The sequence below is a fragment of the Peromyscus eremicus genome, chromosome 4 (genome assembly GCF_949786415.1).
Source record: "Peromyscus eremicus chromosome 4, PerEre_H2_v1, whole genome shotgun sequence".
NCBI lineage: Eukaryota > Metazoa > Chordata > Mammalia > Rodentia > Cricetidae > Peromyscus > Peromyscus eremicus.
The window spans coordinates 64,342,512-64,353,808 of NC_081419.1; positions in this window are offsets into that span (position 1 = coordinate 64,342,512).

The following is an 11,297-nucleotide window of genomic DNA, read 5'->3' on the forward strand; positions in this document are numbered from 1 at the left end:
AGCACCTACAGTGGAGTGCCATTAGGTTTAAGCTTGAGATCTCCAATAAAATGAAGATTGATAGATACAAGAAATATTTATGCTATATGTAGGGTTCAATTTCATATGTTGTATTTATTTATATTTGTTTAGATATTAGAATTTGTGTGTTTGTTGTTTAAAAAGTGGAATATGGTGATAAGCTAATACTATTTCTAGATTTAAAGGTAGTATATTGTCCATAAAGCTTGAATTTAGGTACATTAATGTTTTTGAGTTAACTATTGTCAATGAACAAAATAAATAAAATTTAAAGTTGCATGTACTACATCACTTTTTTTAGTGATTTCTAAAATTAAAAAAATCTAATCTTAGCCAAAAGATAAATAGGTAAAACCTCTACAGATTTTACACACAAAAAAAATGATATACAAATTCACACAATTTTGACTGAAAACATCCTTGCCCATTAGGTTATGTATTGCATTTAACAGAGTGAACATGTATGAAATCAACTTCTACATCAGTGGATAATGATTTTTTAAAAAATGAAAATAGTTGGATTTTCCTGTATTATTTAAATATAATCATTAAGAAACCAACCTGAGATGTGCCTTTCTGTTCTCATCAGTGGTATGTAAATTTATATAGATGACATATTTTCTCCCAGTATCTGTAGGGACTTCAAACTGGTAAGACTCTGCCTTGACCCCTCTGTGTTACTCATTAATGTTTAATTAGATTACTGGCTTGGAATTTCTTCCTGAAAATACTGCATAGGTTTAGCAAAGGTTGACATTTTATTTATTTTTACCTTTGTTAACCGACTTAATTAGCATCATTGATACTTCTATCTCAGATTCAAAAGCATAGATATTGGTACAAATACATAGTGTAATATTGGTACAAACACAAAGCAGCACATTTTTCAACATTCTTAACTTTGCAGTGATCTCTCAAGGTAGTAAAATCATAATTCATAAAGACAGGATGTAGTATGTATATAAATAATCTATATTTTATCCTGTTTCATGTAGAATAATGAAGTATATTTTATCGTGTGAGGACAAATAGGCCACATGATTTTATTTATTTTTTAGCTATTCCAGAAACAATAATGAAAGAAGAGATAAGATACAGAAAGACAGCTACATCTCTCACCCCGCCAACGTAGTCTCTGGTATGATTGTGTTAGCATAATACTCACAGCTAGTCACTGGTGGATATAAAAGAAAGACAAAGTTTAGAGAAGCCGTGAGAAGAACATGAGTATGTCTAAGACAAACCTGAACACAGATGTATCCAGAAGTCTATTTGTTAGCTTATATTGTAGTCATAAAAATCCTAAGGTAGTGTTACCAAATGGAATTTCAAATGCTTGAATTTAGAGATACAATGCTTATAATCAGATCATCCTGTTGAAAGCAAAGTTAACATTTCATACTTATTTATTTTACAGCCACTTTTCATAAAATTGGGGACCTCATAAAGCTCAAGTTGGTTTTTAAAGCTGCAATAGAAAGAGAGGTCAGCTGCATGGAATCAGCAAAGGTTAAACTTTTCTTTACATTTCAATACACGTCAAATAAGACCTTTAGCCATGTTGTTGACTTAATATTTAAGGCTGTGCATATGAAGTAAGAAATAGCAGCTGCTTCATACTAAGCAACAAAATATTTCTCACAGTCAAAATGTCAGAAATCAAAAACCAGCCAGTACCGGATTTGGTTATGGTTAGATCTTACTATCTGATTTAGAGAGCTGGATTTTCATTGTCTTTATACAACAAAAAGGCAGGAAGAGGCCCAACTATGGTTTATGAAGAAAAGGTTCAGTTTCTAAGGGCTCTACACTTACCACTTATTATTTCTCAAAGATTTCAGCTTCTAATATCATCATTTCGAGGGTTAGAATTTTAAGATATAAGGAAGCAAGCCATGGTCATGTTCATATGTTGTGGGAAGATTTACAGTTAGTTGAGAAAACATTGCAGAGGTAGGAACTCATAAAGCCTTCTATCTAAAGGAAGAATCTTTCATAGTCACTTTTCTTCCTGGTGTCCTATTATCCTGTGTCATATTACTACAGGGAAAGCAATGGGTACTTTCTGGACTGGCAGGAAGAAAGCCTGAGACAGCACATGGTTTTTAGCTTCACTGATGAGTAGACAATTATCAACACACTTGTGTCTTGGGCCCATCAAATGTGCTGTGACTTTATTCAAGAAAGCACTTAAGCTGTCAAAAAATTGGAACAAGTTAAGGTGCATAATAATATACAAATATATGCTCATTTCTTCTAGCCAAATTAATCTTTGAAAATATATTTTGATTTACTAAAACTTACTTAATCTTCAACATAGGTGGACAAAACAGCAATCATAGAGACATAAGACTATAAAATATAATGTTAGATTTTTTTCATAATTTAAAACATCCACCTGAACAAAATATTAATTATAAGCATACAGATTCTCCAAATTCTGAAATAAACTTTTGTCAGTTCAAAAAGCAATGAAAGTTTATGTCACTGGCTGGTAAAAATTAAAATTATTTTATTCTGATGCTATGAATCCTACAACATTCAATAACAAAGGAAACAAATCAGATTTTCAATGAAGAATATGTTTTATTTTCACTTGTTCATGTTTGCTTCAAAGAATGGTCTAGACAGAAACTATTAGTATCTGATCACTCAGAGAGACATATTAAAAGCAAATTGGAAAATCTATAACTTAATACACTTATATTTGCTTTATGTCAAGTTCTTAAATAAAAAATTATATTTTGCATTTGAAAAGATAATAAGGAAATATGAAATTTCCAGAGCTGTATATGCTTGTCTTTTAGTATGAGATACATTTGTACCCTTAAATTTAGGCCCTTAAATGAAATATGGGGAGTGGGAAACAGGGATGGATATACATTGAATACTGTTTTTATTTTTTTTTTGTCTCAATAAGTATTATTTCTGGCTTATATGGTATTGAAATGAAGTTGAATTATCACGTTTTAATTTATAAAGTAGTACTTTCATAACCTGGTAAAAAAGGAATCATTAACAAAGAACACCAGCAAAAACTTCAATCAATGTGCATATCTTCATGATGGTCAAATAAACAAAGGGTTCTTATGAAGCTAGATTAAGATACATTTAAAAAATATTATTTTGAAAGTGTTAACAATTTTGTTTAAAGTCTTCTAGTTTTGAGAAAAACTTTCATCTATTCATTACACTTCAAAATGTGTTAATATAAATAAACAGAGAAATTGATTCATGGATACAGCTCTTATTGTTTTCCAAAGAAGATCAATAATTTTAACCTTATGCTTTTAAATGTTGAAACCCAGGAACTTACCTGAGATGAACAGTTCAATGGTGTGTGAATATTAGGCAGCTGGTGCTCTCTCGTGCCAGTGAAAATTTGGGGTCTATATCTCTGAAGCACCATCCCTAGGGCTTTGTTGTAATGAACACATTTAATTTATTATGTATCTGACTCTATATATCCCTAGTGAATGCATGAACATCATAGGCAAAGCTTAAGCTCAAGTCTTGATGACAGTCATCCTGCTGATCTGTGTCAGGATAGAAACTGAAAATTAATTTTATACTCTAAAATATAATTGATATGAGTGTAATATGTACTATAAAATATTATCTGTATTCCAAACTGAAATGAACTAAAATGTTTTCATACTTAAACATTATTAACAATCTTCCTGTATTTATTTCATTTTGAACCATTATGTTAAATCCTTTATTGGATTATTTCAAACTTTCAGTGATGCAATTTTGAGATGTAATTCATATACAATGAAATTTATACAGTTTTGAAAATAAGCACTAGTTTGGTTATTACATTACTCTAATTCTATTTTTACTTCCCTGTGTTTCCAGAACATGCTTTACTTCAATATGAAATATACAATGCATTTTATTATTTACCCTCAGTGTCTAGAATGCTGGAAAACACTTTCTGATTCTTTGGAATTTGTTTATATTTTTATATAAACTATATATTATACATTTACTTGTATATGACTTATATTGTTTATTTGTTTATAATATCAGACATAAAGAGTATTATATTACACAAGGTCTTTGCTGTTAGTCTTTCATGTACTGTGGCTGAAAAACTACTGGATCCTTCAACTTCTGTTGGTAGACTATCTTGTTAGAGTATCTGTAAATCATTCTAATAAATCCCATTTATATATACATGTGTATATGTTCCGTACATTTTTACTCTAAAGATCCCTGACTATTGCTGGGAAGGTGGTTAGTACAGAAGGAAAAGGAGGGGTAATGAATCAATAACACTAAGGATGACTGAAAACTGATAAAGAATCTTATTTTGTAGTCAGCCAATTGTACATACAATGTATAATATGTACGGATATATGTATACAAGACATGAGAAAACTCTATTGGAGTTATTGGTCAGGAGATTCTAGGAGGCTTCCAAGAAATATAGGCTGTTGCTGTTGACCTTAGTTTCCTTTAAGCGTTTGAGATAAGTCTTTATTGCTGAATACATGGTACACTTAAGATTTAAGACATAGAAGACTATAGCTGGGTATGACCTAAATGCCTCCCTGAAGAGGAGGAGGTAGGATTTCATATTACCATAATCTTCTATGCAATCTGCCAAGGAACAAATGCAGTCAAAAGTCCTGCATAGCTGAGATGCCTATTTACCACGACAATGACCAGCATAGCACTGCAAGCATGCAATACCTGCACTTATTTCTTGGCATTAGCCAACAGCTATCAGATTGGACTTAAGTCCTCACACTACTAGGAAATCATGCCTTGATATGGAAACCTATCCAACCACTCAAGGTTAGTGGGTCAGGGATCTCAGAGGAGAAACTACTAATGCCAATTTCCTATAATAGTAATATTATTAACTGCATTCTCAATGCTAATGCTCACACTAACAGGTAAATGTAGTTCTTCCCTCTCATTAATGAAGCTGCATTTGTACCAGAAAAAGACTTACAGAAGCCGTAAATAATGAAAATGCATAGAACAAATGACTGTGACAGTACCCTGCTCCTGTGGATACATCAACAACACAACCGCAACATCTAAGGCTCAAGAAACATACTGAAAAGTGAAATGAAAAAAATGTAAGAGAAGATGAGGGAATCTATTATAAGATTATGTCTTCCAGATATGACAGGTAAGCTATACCCACGAAATCTCAACAATGTGCTTGCTTAAATTACCTAAATAATGACAATACCAGTTAGCATATCATATTGAAAGGGGGAAATCTCACTGGGTCACAACGCTAGTTGAAGAGCTATAGGCAATAAAAGACTACCAAGAGAGGGATAATCAGTCTTCCCTAGAAATGAGCCTCCTACCCATTTCTCCAATCACAAGTGGTTAGCCACAAATCATACAGAGAATCAACATTAAATTGATGCATCAGGTTGCATCTATTTATCTATTTGCAAATATATAATTAAAGACCAAGATACCATGAATTTGAAAGGGAACCAGGGATGTGTAGTTGTTCTTTTTTTTATACTCTTTGGGGGCTCACCACCCAGCTCCCAAAGAAATATGTGGAGACTTATTCTTACTTACAAATGACCATCCTTAGCTTGGCTTGTTTACAGCCAGCTTTTCTTAAATTATCCCATCTACCTTTTGCCTCTGGGCTTTTATCTTTCTCTATTCCATGTACCTCTCTTTCCTTCTTACTCTGTGGCTGGCCTTGTGGCTGGGTAGCTGGCCCCTAGTGTTCTCCTCTCCTTTCTCTCCTCTCTCTTCTCTCTTCTTTTGAGCCTAGATTTCTCCTCCTATTTATTCTCTTTGCCTGGCAGCCCCACCTATTTCTTTCCCCTGCCTAGATATTGGCTGTTCAGCTCTTTATTAGATGAATCAGATGTTTTAGACAGGCAAAGTAACACAGCTATACAGAGCTAAACAAATACAACAGAAAAGAGGGCAACACATCTTTGTATCATTAAACAAATATTCCACAGCATAAACAAATATAACACATCTTAAAATAATATTTCACAACACGGCTGGACAATGATACAATTCTATTTTAATTAAGCGAAGATAATAAATATGAAAAAAATGAAATTAGTTAAAAATAAAAATAAGATGAAAGAAGTAAGCATCCTGGTAGGAATAATCAAAGCTTTAAGCAAAAGCTATATTAATACAAATAAATATTAACACAAGGGAAAATTCATGACATCCATAGTGATTAAGAAAATTCAAGGTCTATTTAATGTGATTATAATGGTACTATTATTCTGATCATTGTCCTATTTTATTTATTATAATGATTTTTTATCATGAAAGTTAGGGTATTCAGCCATCCGATCTCCAGTATAGGTCAGCTCAGGCACCCTCTTGACCATTGCTAGTAGTCTATGGTGGAGTCATCTTTGTGGATTCCTGGGGTTCTCCATAGCACTCTGCTTCTCCCTATTCCCATGGTGTCTTCATTTATCATGGTATCTCTTTCCTTGTTCTCCCACTCTGTTCCTAATCCAGCTCAAACCTCCCACTCCCCTAAACTCTCTTTCCCCTGACCCTTGCCCTCCATTACTCCCCTCACCCCCAGTTTGCTCCTGTAGATCTCATCCATTTCTCCATTGCTGGGCAATCCCTGTGCCTTTCCTAGGGTCCTCCTTACTAGCTAGCCCCCCTGGAGCTGTGGGTTGCAGTCTGATTATCCTTTGCTTTATATCTAGTATCCACTTATGAGTGAGTACATATCATGTTTGTCTTTCTGAGTCTGGGTTACCTCACTCAGGATGATATTTTCTAGTTCCATCCATTTGCCTGCAAACCTCATGATGTCATTGTTTTTCTCTGCTGAGTAGTACTCCATTGTGTCTATGTACCACATTTTCTTTATCCATTCTTCAGGTGATCGGATGGCCGAACACCCTAACTGTCATGATAGAACCCTCATCCAGTGACTGATGGAAGCAGATGCAGAGATTCATGGCCAGATCCCAGGCAGAGCTCCAGGAGTCATTGAGAGAGAGGAGGGATTCTATGAGGAAGAGATATCAAGACCATGATTGGAAAAAGTACACAGACAACTAGCCAAACTAGTGGAAACACATGAACTGTGGACCAATAGCTGAGAAGCCCCCATGGTACCTGACTAGGCCCTCTGGATAAGTGAGACAGTTGTTTAGCTTGAACTGTTTAGGGGACCCCCAGGCAATGGGACCAGGACTTGTCCCCAATGCATGAGCTGGCCTTTTGGAACCTAGTGCCTATGGTGAGACACTTTGCACAGCCTTGGTGCAGGGAGGAGGGGCTTGGACCTACCTTTACTGGAAGAACCAGGCTCTGATAACTCCCCATGGGAGACTTTGCCTGGAGGAGGTGGGAATGGGAGGTAGGTTGGGGGCAAGGCTGGGGGTGGGAGGAGGGAGGACAGGGGAATATGAGGCTGATATGTAAAATGAATAGAAAATCTCTTAATAAAAAAATTTTAAAAAACAAAAAATGATTTTTTATAATAGAACAATTAGATATTTTATTAACAATGTTTCTAATATTTTGCATTCCATGTTATTACATTAAACTTGATTATATCAATAGTCTCTCATGTTAAAAAAAAAGAAAACCAAAAGGTAAATTCAAACATATATTGTGATGTACTGGACAATGAACCCTGTCAAAGCCTAGGTGGTGGTGGCCCATATCTCTAATTCCATCACTTGGAAGGCAGAGGCAGGCAGATCTCTATGATTTAGAGGCCAAATTAGTTTGTCATGAATTTGAAAGAGCCAGAGTGAGTTCCAAGAATGTCAGGACTACATGAAAAAACTTTGTCTTGAAACAAAAACAAAAACAAACAAACAAACAAAAAAACCAGAAAAAAAAAAAACAAAGAAAAACCCAGCAAAATGTAAAACCTATGCAGTAATACCAACAACTAATAAGAAGTTTTAGAACCTTAATTTTTTTCATTTATTTTTTATTTTTGTACCTTTTATTAAACATAGATTCTCCGTAAAAAGTTGATAATTGTTCGTTCAAGTTCTGTAAAGAATCAAGTTATAATTTTGATAGGTATTTCATTGAATTCCTAGAGTGGTTTTGGTAAGATTGCCATTTTTTCTGTGTTAATCCTGCCAACCCATGAGTATAGGAAATATTTTCATCTTCTGATATCTTTTTCAGGTTCTTTCTTCCAATACTTAAAGATTTTTATCATGCAAGGCTTTCATTTGCTTGGTTAGAGTTAACCCAAGGCATATTATTTGACTCTATTGTGAAAGTTTTAGTTTCCCTGATTTCTTTCTCTGTTTGTCATTTATATATAGGAAAGCTATTGCTTTTTTTGAGGTAATATATCATCCAGCCATTTGCTGAAAGTGTTTATCAGCTATAGAAGTTCTCTGATCAAATTTTTAGGATAACTTATGTATACTATAATATCTATCTACAAATAACAATACTTTGACTTATTTTTTTCCAATTTTTATCTCCTTGATATCTCTGAGTTGCTTACTGCTCTAGCTACGACTTCAAGTACTGTATTGAATAAATATGAAGAAGTTGGAAAACTTTGTCCTGTTCCTGATTTTAGTGGAAATGCTTTGAGTTTCTCTCCTTTTAGTTTGATGTTGACTATAGGTTTTCTGTAAATTGCTACATATCTCCCTTGTATCTCTAATCTCTCCAGGACTTTTATCATGAAGGGGTGTTAGATATTGTCAAAGGTCTCTTCTGATTCTAATGAGATGGTCATGTATTTTTTTTCTTTTTTTCATTTTGTTTATATGGTACATTACATTTATTTATTTTTGTATATTGAACCATCTCTGCATCTTTGGGATGAAGTCTATTTGATCATGGTCAATGACATTTTAATGTGTCCATGGATTTGGTTTACAAGTATTTTATTTAATATTTTTGTATTTATGTTCACAGGGAAAATTGGTCTGCAATTCTCTTTCTGTTTTGGGTCATTATGTGGTTTGAGTATCAGGGTAACTGTAGCCTCATAGAGTGAATTGGGCATATTCCTTCTGTTTCTGTTTTGTGGGATAATCCTAGAAATGTTGGCTTTATTTCTTTGAAAGTCTGTTACAAATATGCAGTAAAACAATCTGGTCCTGAACATTTTTAGGGGTAGGCACTTAGTGCTATGAACTTGTCTCTTATATATACCTTCACTGTGTCCCATGAATTTGGGTATGTTGTATTTTCATTTTAATTCAGTTCTGGAAAGTATTTAAATTATTTCTAAATTTCTGTCTTAGACCTATTTTTCATTCAGTAGTAAGTTTTTCAGTTTCCATGAATTTGTAAGCTTTTTAATATTTCTGTGGTATTGATTTCATCTTTAATCCATGGTGGTCAGACAGGATCCATGGTACTATTTGAAACTTATCTCTTTTGAGAATGGGTCCTGTTTTCACATCCATTCTATTAGTCTGTGTCTTTTTATTGGAGAATCATGACTGTTGATGTTGAAAGATATCAATAAGATATGTTTGTTGATTCCTGTTATTTTGTTCCTGTGGTGTGTGTGTGTGTGTGTGTGTGTGTGTGTGTGTGTGTGTGCGCGCGCGCGCGTTTATGTGTGTGTGTGTACATGTGTTCATATACACTCACTTATGTCTCTCAAATCTACTTCCTCCTCTATACTCACTCAAATTTCCATGTTCCCCTTTAAAAAAAAATGATGGGCCGGACGGTGGTGGCGCACGCCTTTAATCCCAGCACTCGGAAGGCAGAGTCAGGAGGATCTCTGTGAGTTCGAGTCCAGCCTGGACTACCAAGTGAATTCCAGGAAAGGCGCAAAGCTACACAGAGAAACCCTGTCTCGAAAAACAAAAACAAAAACAAAAACAAAAAAAAAAGATGAATTTCTGCTGCCTGTATATTCTTGGATATATGACATTTACCAGAACGTGGTCATTCTACCAGGCCCTGCAAATTTAATGAATAGCAAATCTCTCTCTCCCAGAATATGGGCATGTACTAAATTTTTTTCAAAACAATTTACAAAGCTAAGACAAGTGGAAGGGCTTTACAAGGAGACTCATTTTCATCGTTAGTTCAATGAAAGTCGTTTGAACAAAGTTTGTTCCAAAGTGAAGATTGCATGCTTTCAAGCTAACAACATGTATAAATTGGATTTATAACTTAAATAAGGTTGAGAAAAATGAAAGAGGTTTAAGTATAACTACCAAGAAAAATTTCAGTACATGAAGCTCAAAAAATGTAAACATTATGACTTATTGAAATAAACTCATGACATTTTATATAACAATAAACACTATTTTCTCATTGATTCAATAACTAAGTAGGCAGCTACTGTTGTTCATTGATGATTTGACAACCTAGGAAAAGCAAGTGATCAATGGCACAATTGAAAAATTCAAACTCCTGGGAAACTTTGTTATAAGGGAAGACAGAATCAAATAGAATCTTTTAATACTCAGAAAATCAAAAGCAGGAGACATGATCCTCCCCAGGAAAGAGCACACCAATAATCTGTTGAAAGTGGCACATGCTCTCCCTAAAAAAAAAATAAATAAATAAAGATACGTATATTACACAAACTGAAAATATGTTTGGGGATATATATATACATATATATATATATATGTATATATATATATGTGTGTGTCTGTGTGTCTGTGTGTGTCTGTATATCCATTTATGTGTGCAATAACAATTAGTGGAAACAGGTCTTGGATTTGAAGCAGAGTGGGGAGTGGTACATGGGAGGGTTTGGAGTTAGGAATGGCAATGGAAAAAGGAGTTATAATCTCAAAATTAAAAACAACAAAATGAAATGAGAGATGCACATGGGTGATAGCTAGTATTTCAACATGTGCTTCCTTATAGAGTATTTTCATAAAACAAATCTATGTCATTAATTTACAACAAATCCAACACTAAGTATCTGTTTTATAGATTTTTCCAAGTTAAAGGTAAGGGTTAAATTTGAAGACTTAATGTGGATGCAGTAAAAGAGTCTAAAGAAAACTTCAAGGGTATCACAGGTATAGAGTTCTGAGGAGAGATTTTCTTCTTCATTCTTAGTTCTCTAGGGCTAATTGTGGAGATTTTGAAATGTCTTTTCTTTAACTGCTCAATGGAAGTGAATCAGAGTACAGAACACTTGTAACAAAACTATAGAAAAACCAATCAGGATGCCACAATTCAAAATCCAATACAGGATTGAAAACATAATTACATATTTACTAAACACTAATATTTCACTGATAGTGTACACGAAAAAGATGTTTATTTAGGTTATGAATTGATACATATTAAATTAAAAATTAACTCTATCAGTA